The 15264-nt window shown below is 44.7% G+C and overlaps 1 protein-coding gene across 1 annotated transcript in view; it reads right to left on the bottom strand.

The window, feature by feature from the left end:
* The window catches only part of LRRC1 (leucine rich repeat containing 1), a 126638-nt gene that overhangs the window by 65434 nt on the left and 45940 nt on the right, over window positions 1-15264 (bottom strand). The gene's annotated exons all lie outside the window — the stretch shown is intronic.

Here is a 15264-nt window from a genome sequence, read left to right as displayed (position 1 = left end):
CAGATTCTTTTTCAGATTCTTTTCTCTTATAGGTTATTACAGAATATTAAGTAGAGTTCCCTGTACTATACAGTAGGTCCTTGTTTGTTATCTATTTTATATATGGTAGTGTGCACCTGTTAATCCCAAACTCCTAATTTATCCCTCCCCCCCATTTCCCTTTGGTAACCATAAGTTTGTTTTCTGTGTCCGTGGGTCTATTTCTGTTTTCTGTATAAGGTCATTTGTATCTTTTGTTTTTCAGATTCCACATATAAGTGATATCATATATTTGTCTTTCTCTGTCTAACTTACTTCACTTAGTATGATAATCTCTAAGTCCATCCATGTTGCTGCAAATGGCATTATTTCATTCTTTTTATGGCTGAGTAGTATTCCATTGTATATATGTGTACGTGTGCATGGGGGTATATATATATATACATCTGTGTATCTGTGAGATAGATAGATATATCAATCACATCTTCTTTATCCATTCGTCTGTCAATGGACATTTAAGTCACTTCCATGTCTTGGCTATTGTAAATAGTGCTGCTATGAACACTGGGGTGCATGTATCTTTTCAAATTATGGTTACGGTTAGGTTCTTAAATGAGTGGCTCCTGGCTCCAATTTAATTTACATGAGTTTCCCTGGAGATTAAAATGCAGACTCCGGGGATCCTGCTCTGGGAATTCTGAATGTGTAGTCCTTGGGGAAGGTGGGAAATATGCAATTTTAACAAAGATTCTGACGTAGGCGGTCCCAGAGCCCACCTGGAGAAACACTGCTCCAAGTGAAGGAAGGAAGACCAAAATCCAAAGTCTAACTTTCCAGGTAGAAAGAATTCTTGCTCCCATCATATCTGAAATCCCCTTTCTCTGTGGTCTGATGGTCAGCAGGACATTCTGATTTGCTGGACTTTGTCATCTTTTTCTCCATCCTCCCTTTTAAACCTACAAGCATGGTTTTGCCCACATGGTCTGTAGGCCTCTGCGGAGAGGCTGTAGCTTGTCGTTTCTTGGACAGGATTCTTCCTTCTGCTCTATCTGTGATAACATCCCAGTTCCTGACGTGCAGAGAAAGCACAATAAAATTTTCTCGAAGTTCCTATGTGCTTCTTTTCAAGAACTTAAAATCCGTTATAAAGATCACACCTTATAATGCCATGGAAGTGCTAAACCTCACATTTCATTGATTCTCTGCCAGCCATCTACCAGTTTCTGAACTAATTCACATAATTCAAGAAATCTGCACCTAAAGCTGGATAGAGGGGCTGCAGACCCTGCACCTTGTCACAAAGCACCATTCAGAGAATAAGCGCTCCTACAAATCAAAAAGTGACAAAAACAGGGGCTCTCCTCTTGTATCCAGTTTCTCTCTGAAGTTAAAACGGAAGCAAGGGCAAAGCCTAAGAGAGCACCCTATTCATTCACGTGTCCATATATCAGACTATTTACGCAGCTAATACTTGGTGAACCCTGGTGACTTATGTCAGGCTATGTGGCAGAAGCTAAGGAGGCAAAGGTGAGGCACGGCCTTTGCCCACAATGATCTTAAAATGCAGTGGGGAAGAGAGGTGTCATAAAAATAAGCCCAGTGTAGTGTGACACCCAACACGGGCAACCTCACCAGGGCGGGGAGAGTCTGTGAGCGGGAAGGGCAGGTTGATGACTTAAACTTTGCCTCCATTGACTTTTTATAATGAACCATATACTGCTTTCCTAATTATAAAAAAAAAAAAAAAAAATCCCAAGGTGAAATAAACTTGGAAATACAATGGGTAAATGCAACCATTAAAAGATCTTAGAAGGAGAAACACTGTCTGTGGTCCTCAACACTTAACATGGAATAACCGGGCTTAAAATGCCAGAGTCCACTCTCGTCCCAACCATCGCTGACGGCCAGACTCCAGAAAAAAGAATATTGGTGACTGGTTTCCCCCACCTTTTGCCTTCTGGGTGTGCCTGAGACGGCTCATTCCCATGCCAGACACCCATCAAACCCATACACATTATGATCCAACTTATGAAACTCCTCCATTAATTATATCACGGTCAGCCGTCCAAGACACACATCACGTCAGGGTCGCTCCCATGCCTTAGAACTGGCAGATCCAGCAGGAAACCGTGATGGCTGTTGTTTCCTCCCGGAAATGGGGGCTGCAGGTGTTTTTCAAGCACTTCTCTGATCTCGCAAAGAGAGTCCGGAGAAGGGCATAAAACAACAAGCAATGAATGCCATAAACCGCTCGGGCGTTGCTTCTCCGGTCACAGATGACCTCCCAGATGCCAAATCAGCCCACGTTTACTCCCATCCAGCCCCTTTTTCCAGGCAGCCTTCCCGGATGTGCTTCCCGCATCTGGCTCCCAGGCAAGGTCTTGGGATGCTCCTGTTTCTCCACCTGCTCCTTCCCAGCCTCTGTCTCAGGCTCCTTTTCATCGGTCCCTTCACGACGGTGCTCCCCAAGGTCCTGCCTTCGCGCAGCCGTGCCTGGACCGTCTCATCTGTGGCAACAACTCCATCCATTGATCTGCAAGCATTAGCTCCACCCGTGAGGTCAGTCCTCCGGGGAGTCTGACGTGGTGGCAGTCAGCCACGCTCTCGCTCGGCTTGTCTACGACACCAGCCAGCACTGCTGAGCAGACCAACCACCGCTCCTTCTTGGATCTTCCTCTGCTCTGCCTTAAACGGTGACATCCTGCACGCCCCTGCCCTTCATTCCCGCAGCCCCAAATATCCCCTGCACAAGGATGCCTCCCAAACCTTCACCTCCCCTGAGCCTCAGACCCTGATACTCAGCTGCCCACCGAACACCTCCACTGGGATCTTCCAAAGGCATCTCCCCCTCATCTTTGCTCTCAGTCCTGTCCTGTCTTGCGTCTCCCGTCTCCCCACGGTGGGAAGTGGGAGTTTATCCCAGTCGCAGACCTCTCACTCGCCCTTCCCTCCACATCCAACACATCCCCTCCCCATCTGTCACCCACACGCCTGGTCCAGTATCTCCCTTTTTCCTGCCCCCCCTCCAGTCTCTCCATTACCCACATGGATGCCTAGCCCCCTGCCTCCAGGCTGCCCCCATTCAACCCCATGCTCCCTGCTGGTGCCAGGAGACCTGGGAGTCACTCCCCGGCTGGACACCCTTGCACAGCGCCAACCCTACCCCCACCCCCCGGGTTTCAAGAAAACACTCCCTAGCCGAGCCCACAGGCCCCCGTGATCCCGCCGCCATCCACCCCTCTCCGGCCTCGCCTCTTGCCACGCGCTACAGTAATATCTTGCGTTTCCCAAATTTCAGAACTTCAGACCCACACACACATGCTATATCATCTGCCCAGGAACATCCTTCTTGTCCTTCTTGTCATTTCTTCGTCTCTACCTTCAACTTGTTCCTCAGAGCTTGAGTTAATGTCATCTTTCCCAGGAAGCCTTCTTAATACTCTTCCCTTCCCCAGGAATGATGGAGACCCCACCCCACCCTGGGCTCCTTCAGGCACACCTCTGACACCATCCTGTCATCGCAGATGGACCTGGTCCTTTCATTCCTGTCCCCTAAATCCCTTGAGAGCCATCACTAATCCACCACTAGCCAGCTACCACTGGCTCCTAGCACAGAACTCGAATACCTGGTGCTAGTTTAAAAATTCAGGAAATGAATACACCTCATTCTAAAACTCTGTTCCTGCTCCCTTGTCCCTTATCTCAGTGAAGTGTGCGTTCCAGCCGAGACTTCACCAGTGCTTTGCTGGGCCTTTGGAAATGCTCTGCCGTTATTTAGAACGCTTATCTGAGTTTCTCTCTTCCCATCTGGATCCCTGAGGAAGGTCAGAACGGTTGCCAGCACAGTCAAGAGGCATTTTAGAAATAAGAATAACTTCAGCTGGCTGCAGGGAAGGTCTCCAGAAGACCAGAGCATCTGCTTAGGAAATGCCAACGAGCTACAGGGAGGCCTCCTTGCCATGGTCCAGTGGGTCACATAGAAAGGCTGACTGGTCCAGGACAAAAGCCCAAGGCAGGGACCTTGATAAGAAGGTCTGACTTATGGATGAAAAAGATGTGGTACATACATATAATGGAATATTAGCCATTAAAAAGAATGAAAGAATGCCATTAGCAGCAACATGGATGGACCTAGAGATTATCATACTAAGTGAAGTAAGTCAGGTGGAGAAAGACTAATAACATACGATATCGCTTACATGTGGAATCTAAAAAAAAAAAAAAAGATACAAATGAACTTACAAAACAGAATCAGACTCACAGACATAGAAAACAAATGTATGGCTACCAAAGGAGAAACGTGGCAGGAGGAGGGATACATTAGGAGCTTGGGATTAACATATGCACACTACTATATATAAAAATAGACAACAAACAAGGACCTGGTGTAAAGCACAAGGAACTCTACTCAGTGTTCTGTAATAACTTATATGGGTAAAGACTCTGTAAAAGAATGGATGGATGTATACGTGTAACTGAATCACTTAACTGTACACCTAAAACGAATACAACATTGTAAATCAACTGTAGTCCAATACAAGATAAAAATTAAATTTAAAAAAAAGGTATGAAGGCCCGAGTTAGGTGAGGGAGGGAGGAACACCCGTGACCCACTCAGTTCCCGGGGTGCCTGCTGCCGCCCCGACTTAGTTGAGGCCTCTGTGGTGTTACTTGGGGCTCCCCCACCCCACTCTCCAGCTCCAGGCCGCCTTTTGCTGGGGATGCGTGTGGAGTCATTGGCACCTGGCCCTCCCATGTTTGTCTACCTTGCTCAGGCCCCCTTGTTCCTCTTGGTCTACCACTCATCCACCCCACTGAATGGAGGAAGCCTATGCTTTCACATCCTGCAACGCCATCAAACAAAGGGTGAAGAGCAAAGTTAAACACTGCAGGGCATCAACCCTTAACGTGCAATGGCACTTCCACTGAGCACCTTCACAAACAAAACATATGTTAGGTAAACATGGAGCTGATTGCTTCACAGAACCTTAAAAGCAGCGGAGCGCTAGTGCCGGGTCTGCTTCTGCCCACGTTCTTTCCCGTGTACCTCTCTCTGCAGCCGCATGGCCCTGGGGGTGGCTGTGTCTCCCTGACTGATTTCAGCACGAGAAAGTCAGGTAGAGACTTCTAAACTGCTTACTCACCTCTTACCTCATTCTGTCTGGCTGCCTTTGACTTATCACATCCTCTGGAAATGTCTCCATCTTGTTGGTTATCTACACCAATCCTATCTTTGAAACCTATAGCTTCCTGTTGGTATTAAAGTTACAGATCAGTCCGTGTTTACTCCAGAAAGACGAAAAGGCAAGAGTTACTGATGAATCTGCCTTGTTAAAACAGTTAAATATTTAACAATAAAGGTTTGGGAAATGTTCGCAAACCTATGTGAAGTGAACGAAAGCAAGACAGAAATATCTATGTGGTGCATAACCCCAATTTTTGTGAAGCAGGTTATGAAAAGGAAAAAGATAAAGAGAATACATAAAAACATTAATGATGACTATTTCTGGGTAGTAAGATAGAACATTTTTCTACTGGGGAGACAGAATTGTGATTTGGAATCTAACAAACCTGGATCCACTGCTCACTCACCCTGCCACCAAAGACAAGGTTTTTAAATCTGAGACTCGGTTTTCTCACCTGTTAAAAAGGGGGGATGCAAACTTCCTTCTTGGAGGTGGTTTGAGGATTAAAGGCGATAACACACGACGCGCTTGCTTGGCCTCACAGCTCGTACACAGTAAGCCCTCAGTAAGTATTCTGAGGATAAAGATTCACACAGTTCTCTTGGTTTTTCAACAGTGTTTCTTTACGTTTCCTTATTATTAATTCTCAACAAGCAACATGTGCTTTAAAAAACATAAGCTGGAAAAGCAATGATCCTGATAAGTCCTTGCTCTACCCTTCCCCAGTTTTCTCAAGGACAGGTCAAATGGAATTCACTTTAAGTACAGGGAGAAAAAAGAAAAAAAAAGGACACCAGCTAAACTGGGGCTACTCTATGTTGCAAAGAAGAATTTCCCAGAGGGAAACCCGCTGGCTAGCCCAGGCAGAGCCTCAGGTGTACTCCATGGGCGAGATGAATGTCCGTGGGTTAAGCAGGTGAGTCACCCAGTCGCCAGGTCAGTGACAGTGTGCTCAGAGAAGATAAGGCTATGAAAATGTGTGCCACGCTAAGTAAATTCACGTGGGACCAGTGATCAATCTGTATGCCGATGGAGCCAGGTACTGATGTCAACATGTCAGCGTTATCACCTGTCTTCAGCATCCTTTTCAAGAATTAAACGCCCCATCACAGTGCTTGCAGAATATTCACACTCTGAGAAAAGAACATGATATGATCTTAGCCACTGGCAGTTAGAGACAAAGTCCTATCCATAGGAGAGGGCCACACCTACTTCCAAGGGACCTGGGACGTTCACATTGTCTAATCTCTTTACTTTTCTTTCAAAGGTAAAGCCCCATACAGTCTTCATTTTTGGCTTTCCTTGTTCTACGCTTCTGGCAACATACCGGTCTTCTGCCAAGACAGCACAACGATGACCTTAGAAGGGTCACATCAGAGCATCCCAAGAAAGCCCTACTTTCTTTCATTAGGTGATATTTCCTTTTTGGCCATAAAAGGTGGACAAATCACCTCATAGGGTGGACCAGTTCTACTGGTGGTTGAATTCATTCACTAGGTAGAATTTCATGAGTTTAAATGTCTTAGGATGACTTTTTCCTATTTTCCTCTCCAAAAGCAAAGAGTACTTAGTCATAAATATTGCCTATATTCTTTCTCTCAGAATAGACTAGAACTATCAGCTCTATCTACCTTTATCATGCTCAATGTTCCCCAAATAATGAAAAGTGCCACCCCTCTGGGTTTCTTATTTCAGCTCCATCACTAACTAGAAATACAACTTGGAGGCATACCACAACTTCTTCAAGCCCCAGCTCCTTCATCCACATCAGTGATCCTGAGATGCTTCTACCCGGCTCCCAAGATCGGTGTGTTGATTAGATAAAATACACATGTGATGAAACAGCACGATGCCTAGCGTAAGGCACACAGTATCTAGACATCACTTCAGGTAGAAACCTCCCTGTGTCACTCTAGCCTTCAGACGTGCTCGTGTCCTCACCCCTGCCCTGCATACTTATTCTCGCAGTCCTAGTGCAGATCCTCATGACCCAAAACAAAGGACAATAATAGGGTTAATTCCAGCAGCCAACACTGAGTGTTCATTACATGCAAGGCATGTTTTTAAGCCCTTTACACACACAGCCTCTTTTAAGAGTCACAATACATTTCCCAGATGAAGAAACTGAGACACAGAGAACTGAAATAACTTATCCAAGATGGTGACCCCTGTCCTGAAAATCTTTCAGGACCCCATGTTCACCAGAGCAAGCGCCTCAAACATCCCTCATACATAAAACTCTCGTTTTCAAAATATACTTTAAACCAGTTTCTAAAAATTCAAATTAAAAAAAAAAATCATGCATACTTGCACAGGTTTTATGCAGTTAGCAAATGGGTGGCCACCCATCATGTCGATCCGTGTTTGGGTTTACACATTTCCGTGCAGATGTGGAAAGGAGGCTACCCTTCCTCTTTGGGGGCACACATCTCAATTTCCTGCACATGGGTCACTCACTGGAAGGTTGTGACAGTGCAACAGAATCGTGTGTGTGTCTGTGTCTGTGTGTGTGTGTTTACTAGGCCTGTATGTGATCAGTGACATAAAACCGTACAATTCCACGATTCAATCAAATGCCAGTTGGGGCAGCTGCTGCTCACGCCTTACCAACAGCTGGCTTTCTCTTTTTCTTGTGTAAATACCTAACTGCACTTCCCACCTCCTTTCAGTTAAGTTGGGGACATGAAACTGGCCAGCAGACCATGGATGGGGATAATGTAGGCCGCTTCTCAACACAGCCCATAAAAATCACCCAGGCACAAACCCCGTTTTCCCCTCCCACAAGGACCCTGGTGGCCGCTAGTTGAAGCAACATGTGCATCCAAGGAGGAAGATATATATATCCCTGAATATATAGAACAGAGCCTCTCACAACCGCCTCCCCATTCCACACACCCCCACCAAACACACACACACACACACACACACACACACACACACACACACACACGGGAAGGGACTGTAAATTGATCAGCAATAAAATTTCTCATTCTGTTGAGCCCTTGAGAATTCTTTAGCCGCGCAGCACGGCTTGTGGGATCTTAGTTCCCCAACCAGGGATTGAACCCAGGGCCAAGGCAGTGAAAGCGCCGAGTCCTAACCACTGGACCACAAAGGAATTCCCTCTTCTCTGATTTTGGATGAACCTTAACATTTTCAGTGAGTAACCAACAGACAAGCACTGAGATATTTGCATTTTAATGATATCATTGACTCCATAAATGTATAACAAACATTTGAAAAATTTTTCCAACAAACAAAACTCAGCTGAGGAATCCACTCTTTAACTCCCTCCAAATTTGCAACTCAAGTATAAGAATTGTTAAAGACTGCATGATTTCAACTTCAAACCAAAAATCCCCATTATTCTCTCAAGTCTCTTTCAAATCAGTTACACTGTAACTGACACCTCTCTGTGTGCCCTGAGCACTTTATTTGTATAACTGTATAAGCCATCAATGTTAAATTACTTACATATGTCTGTTGTGCCTGTAGAATTACCTCCTTAAGGGATAGAAGAATTCAGCAAAGAGCCTTACACAAACACAGTAAGTACTCAATAAATGTTGCTTGAATTTAAAAAAATAATAATTATGAGCTATAGTTGATAACCACAAACAGTAAAAAAAAAAAAAAAAAAAATGGCCTGGATCCAAGGCTTTTTCAAACTGAAAAGATGTAAGAATCAAAATTTATTATTAGCTTGGAGCAGGTGTGTTAGACTGAGGATATATTCAATACTTAGAAAGTCAATTTAAAAACCAAATCATTTCTGGGCTTCCCTGGTGGCACAGTGGTTAAGAATCCACCTGCCAATGCAGGGGACACGAGCCAGGGTTCGAGCCCTGGTCCAGGAAGATCCCACGTGCTGTGGAGCAACTAAGCCCGTGCGCCACAGCTACTGAGCCTGCACTCTAGAGCCTGCAAGCCACAACTACTGAGCCCACGTGCCACAACTACTGAAGCCCCTGCGCCTAGAGCCCGTGCTCCGCAACAAGAGAAGCCACCGCAAAGAGAAGTCCACACACTGCAAGGAAAAGTAGCCCCCGTTCGCCGCAACTAAAGAAAGCCCGCACACAGCAAAGAAGACCCAACGCAGCCAGTTAAATAATTAATTAATTTAAAAATAAATAAATAAATAATATAATAAAATAAAATAAAAACCAAATCATTTCTATATATAACCCTCTAGTTTCAGTTCTCAGTCCTGCTCCTCAGTCCCCCTTTCCTCCTCGGCTTCTTCATCCTTTTCTAAGACGTGTCTTTTCTAGCTTAATAAGCTCAGAGCATTGTTTCTGGTCATGGCAGCCTATTGCTGTCACCATTCTTACGGGGAGATGCCACCCAGCCCTCAGCTACCTGGAGGCTTAGCATCTCTTGGCTCCAGCCCAAGTCACGTGACAAAACAGGTGACCTCAAAATCAAAAATGAAGCGCCATGGCCACCCACCCTCAACCACTTTTACAGCTGGGAACTGTCAACCTGATACCAAGGAAAATTGCCTAATTAGAAAGTGAGCAGAGACTGGCATTCCACATGTTGGGTTTTTTTTTTATCACTGAAGTATAGTTGATTTACAATGTGTTAATTTCTGCTGTACAGCAACGTGATTCTGTTATGCATATCTATACATTCTTTTTCATATTCTTTGCCATTATGGTTTATCAGAGTATACTGACTATAGTTCCCTGTGCTATACAGTAGGACCTTGTTGTTTATCCATCCTATATATAATAGTTTGAATCTGCTCATCCCAAACTCCCAATCCATCCCTCCTCCACCCCTATCCCCCTTGGTAACCACAGCTCTGTTCTCTATGTCTGTGAGTCTGTTTCTATTTCATAGATAAGTTCATTTGTGTCATATTTTACATTCCACATATAAGTGATATCATACGGTATTTGTCTTTCTCTGTCTGGCTTACTTCACTTAGTATGATAATCTCTAGGTCCATTCATGTTGCTGCTAATGGCATTATTTCAATTCCTTTTATGGCTGAGTAATAATTCCCTGTGTGTGTGTGTGTGTATATATATATGTATATATATATATATATATATATATATATATATATATACACACACACATACCACATCTTCTTTATCCATTCATCCGTCGATGGACACTTATGCTGCTTCTATGTCTTGGCTATTGTGAATAGTGCTGCTATGAACATAGGGGTGCATGTATCTTTTCCAGTTAGAGTTTCCTCTGGATATATGCCCAGGGTTTTGTTTTACTTCAGGAGAAAACACTACAATTATGTGCCTTCGTCTTAGCCCATTCTGTGTAAATCCAACACTGTTTTGGAAAATTCATCACCCAGCCACAGAGCAGTGCAGGACTGAGTGAATGACTGAATGGGGGAGGGGTGGAGGAGGGATGAGGAGCTACTGACAATCTCTAAACATTTAGAGAACCCAGGACTGACTGACCTAAAAAATATATTCAGAGGTGTTGACCTCAAACTCAGGGCACCATCTCTATTACAACCTGCTAATTAAAGAGAAAACAAGAAAGAGAAAGTTATATAAACCTACAACTTATTCAGCACAGCCACAATTTTTCTGGTAAGTGGGAGAGAATCATATGAATTAATAAAGAGTAACAATAGTTTACTCTTTTATACTTTTTTGAAATTGCCATCTGAGGCAGATTTTGAGTACTATAAAATTATCAGTGTCCTGGTTTATTTACCTAAGTCGGCCTTAAGTAATGCATGGTTGTTTTTGAAAACTGATTCACTAGAAAACGTGAAACCACTGGTCTGAGGATACGCAAAATGACAAATTCTGAAAGAGTTCCAAAATCATTTTGAGCAGAGGCATTGTTGTCAAAATTTCCCTACAGATTTAACAATTTGCATCACTAATTTGTGATAGGTTTTCAGGTTTATCTGATAAAATATCATGGATGTTTCTTTATGGCACAAAAAAAAAGGAAGGAAGGATCTGTTTGCATAGTTTATTCCAACTCTTTCAGTGTTTAAAATGGAAAGGTGATTAGAAAACGTCACAGACGCCAAATTTCTTTCCACCTCCACTTTGAAAATAATTATTATTATCTGGAATTAAAATGTGAGTGGAAGGCAATTATATGTTTTCTATTATTAACCCCTCTCCCTAACAAAAGAACAGGTAAAAAGTTTAAGACAGAGAAAGGGCCTGTGATAGGAACGTGGCAGTACTTGTAAAGACAACCAAGCCAGGTCTGGGGTAGAAACTGTCAGCTCTCCACCCACAGGGCAGAGTGGCACTGTGGGGCTTCTCTTTGAGGGGTGTCTCCTGTACCATTTTCACAGTGACTGTGACAAAGAAACTCACCGACTGATAACACAGATTACGTCTGTGTTAATCCAGCATACCGGAGCGGTGTGCTAGGCAGAGCACTAAGCCTGGCCCTGAATTAGGCAGAGACAGAGAAGGGAACAATGGCCTGATTGTGGAAAGTCTTAAGTCTGCGTGGGCGAGAACTGGCCTCTGTCACACTTCTGTTGTGGGTGTATGTAGTTATTACCCCCGAAAAACACTAACTGTTCACAACCAAGAAGGAGGACTTCTAGGCACACTGGATGCCTGGCTTGCCAGAAAGAGCTTTTTTTCAGGGCACACTCAGAAGCACCAAGACTTGCTGTTATACAAGGGCATTTCAGCAGGCTTCAAAATTGATCTTAGATTTCATTAAACAAACCCACTGCCACAGAGCACAGACACTGATCCCCATCTTGCAGCTGTACAGAGGGAGACTAACCCAAACATTTAATCCAAGTCTAGCCTCTCGACTTTGTGGGACGATGATCCTGCTGACGGATTGGATAAGCTGTCCATCTGCTAACTCTGAAGCTCTGTCCCAGTGCCAGTGAGGGTTTTGTACTAAAACTGTCTTTTAGTTTCTTGTTCACTCATGTTTGCAAAGTAATTCTCCAGAATGTGCAGTCTCTGGCCATGTTTGTTCCGCATGCAGTATTATTTGCCCCATAAGAGAAATAAACTCATGACTTCTTTGGCTGTGCTAATACTAATAGCATTTCCTTAACTTCATCCACCCCTGTTCTACCTTCACAATTTTTGTCATCCTGGTAGAGCACCTGCGTTCTTTATTATTTACCTCACTCTTTTAAATCAACTTTGTTGAGTAAGATTTATTTTTAAATCACTAACACGAATAGAAAGCCATTATCATCACCAGATATAAAAGATAAATGTAACAATCAATACAATATAGTGCTATTAAGTTTTACAGAAAGCAACCTAAAGGGAGTAAAACATTTTTTAAATAAAAAGGAAAGAGGATAACTACCTCGCTCTGATTCAATATTAAAAACTGCTGTTTTGCAGTACCACTTAAAATCTTCTCTAGCAGTGCTGGTGGCGTATGCCCTACACTTTGGGGGAAAAAGTACTGAACTAAACAGATAACGATACAGTACTGTGATGTAAGTCAAATTACAGCATAGGCTATAAAATTCAAGTTACGAACCCTCTGGGCAGGACTCATGATGCACTAAGAAAGTCCACCCTACACTTGTGGACAGCGAGATAGTACTCTGGGGTAGTACCTCTTCTCACGTATCCAGAAAGCATTTGTCTCCAAGAGCTAAGAATCGGTGAGCAGAGGAAACACAAAAAGTCCGGGCATGAAAGCGGATGCGCTTCACCACAGAAAACTGCGTCAGACCTTAACTTGAAGCCTATAGTATTATCTCCCTCCCTTGAGCAGGGAACATTAGGAAACGTCTAATTTTGCTCCTGGAATCAAAGCTGACTTGAACTTCAGTCAGCTCTAGCCTCTTATCCTTTAGCCAGGAATATCCTGGAGGTTTCCCACCTTCCACATGGGCAGGTGCGGGACCAAGAGAAACAGCGAATCTGGGCTCAAAGCCACAGGAAGCTGCTGAGGGGCTGTTAGGAGCGGGCTTGGGGGTGGGGACGGCTAAGATCTCCTCATCAGTGTGTTTGGCATCCCTGGGGAGCTTCCTAGCAATGCAGCATCTCCAGACCCACCCCAGACCTACTGCATCAAAATCTACATTTTAACAAAATCCAATGGTAATTCATGGCACGGTCAAGTTTGACAAGCACTGATCCAAAAGGGCTTGAGTGGTCTGACACCAACATCTCGTTGGCCTCCCTCCTCTATGGGCAAGCGACACTTTCTGGAAAATCAGGAACTGAGGAAGGCAACAAAGGTCCTACCACGACAGTGGCCAGTGCTGGCCGTGGCCCTGCTACAACCCAGGGACTGGGCAGCAAAAGCCTCTGATCACGGAGAGGGCCTTCTCCGCTGGGGCTACAGAAGACACACGGGGCTCCAGACATGAGCCCCAAACCCTTACAAACACCTGCATCCACGCAAAGTGCGGGTCCTCCCACTGCCTCTCAGGCTGCAGACTCTGTAACCTGGATTCACCTACTCAGCTGCCTAGGAAACTCACATTAATGGGATTTTATGGGCCAGAAGAATGAGAGAGGAGACATAGGGAGATTTGCCTGACCTGGAAACAGCTCCAGACCCACGTTCCTGTTGGTTATAGCAAAACCATGACCTTGTTCTGCTCTGTCATCTGTGCAGTTTTTTCACAACCACAAAGAAAGGCCCCTCCACCACCACCAGCCCATTCCCACCACACACACGAGCCAGAGGAAGGCTTTGCCAATAGGCGAAGGGGGAGTTTAACTCCCCCAGCATTTCTACAAGAGCCTGATTAAAAGGGAGCAGATCTGCGGGATCCATCACGAAAGTCCAACACCTGCAGAAGGAGAGGCTGAAAATGAGGCGGGGAGAAAAGGAGGGTAGGCATCCCAGGGAGATAAAACACTGTGTGACCTGACACGACTACAGTGAAAGCTCACCTCCTCTTATCAACATGCTGGAAGGTATAAATGGACATGTGGAAAGAGGCATGTAGCCCTTCTTTCTTCCTCTGAATATTTGAAAAGACACAGCTGATGTGGAATCTGGTAAAACTGGCCGCTGACAATGCTGGATTCCCACAGAGCATCTCTTCCCATCAGAGTCAATAATAGGACTGCAACCTTCAAGCTTTATGCGTTCTCTGCTCCCAGATAATTAAAGCCAATACTTCTCCTCTTTCTCAAATATTTCTGGACCCCTGCTTCTCTTCCTTCCTAATGCCAATTTCAAAATGACTATTTGATTTCTTGGGACTGTGTGATTTCAGCGACCATTTTTCAAAGTCACTGCTTCCTTGCAGAGTTCACAGCCAGCCAGTCTTTACAACTGAGATCATCGCTAAGACAAGAGAGAGCAGTTTCAATCACATACGCCTTTGGTAAGGGAGACACAGGACAGCCTTAGAGGCAAGGCTGGCCTCAGAGGTCCGCCCCCTGCCAACCTGCAGTGTGAGGGGACGCTGCCCATCAACAACTTCTGCAATGAGGGCAGGGCCGCGCTCTGTACTGCTTGCCACCCCTGTACCAGGGTAGCCAATACCTAGAGTGCCCAGTGACCGGCAGCTATGGCTTACGGTTGGCTTAAAAAGATGAGTTGCGTCAACCAGGCCTCATTTAGAAATGGCAGCCAGATGCCACAGCAAGGGCAGAGGCCCAGAAGTGCATGGTGAGAAACCACAACAAACCAGGTCTGCAGAGGCCAGTTCCAAAGAACAGAGCACCCATAAACAGAAGAGAGAGGCCAAGAAACCACTAAAATGGTGTCAGATGTGGACCCCGGGGCAATGCTTTTAGCAAGTCAGCTCCACCCCACACCCCATCCTTACCATCAAATCCCTTTTACTTTAGCAGAGCTGACCCCCCCTGCAACCAAGTAAGCCATTGTAAACAAGCCTCCCAAACTAATTTTTTTCACTCTTTCTAGTACCTGCAAGGGAAGAAATAATTCTCATGACAAATAAGGGTAGACGCTATATCAAGAGCATATGGCTTGGCCTAAAGACAGTTTCCAATGGATGGGATCTGAGAGGTGGTAGCAATTTAAAAAGTGGAGGGTAAAATCATTCTTTCTTCACCATGTTTTCAATCAAGTACTGATTATTATTGCTGCCTTATAACAATGACCCACAGGAAAATACTATTATCCGGGCCTTGGGGTTTCTGCAGAGGACATCAGATTGAAAGAG

Source organism: Monodon monoceros, unplaced genomic scaffold (genome assembly GCF_005190385.1).
Source record: "Monodon monoceros isolate NGI ecotype Baffin Bay Population unplaced genomic scaffold, NGI_Narwhal_1 Super_Scaffold_3, whole genome shotgun sequence".
Classification (NCBI taxonomy): Eukaryota; Metazoa; Chordata; class Mammalia; order Artiodactyla; family Monodontidae; genus Monodon; species Monodon monoceros.
Note: the sequence above shows the minus strand (reverse complement) of the source record. Positions and strands in the feature narration are given on the sequence as shown.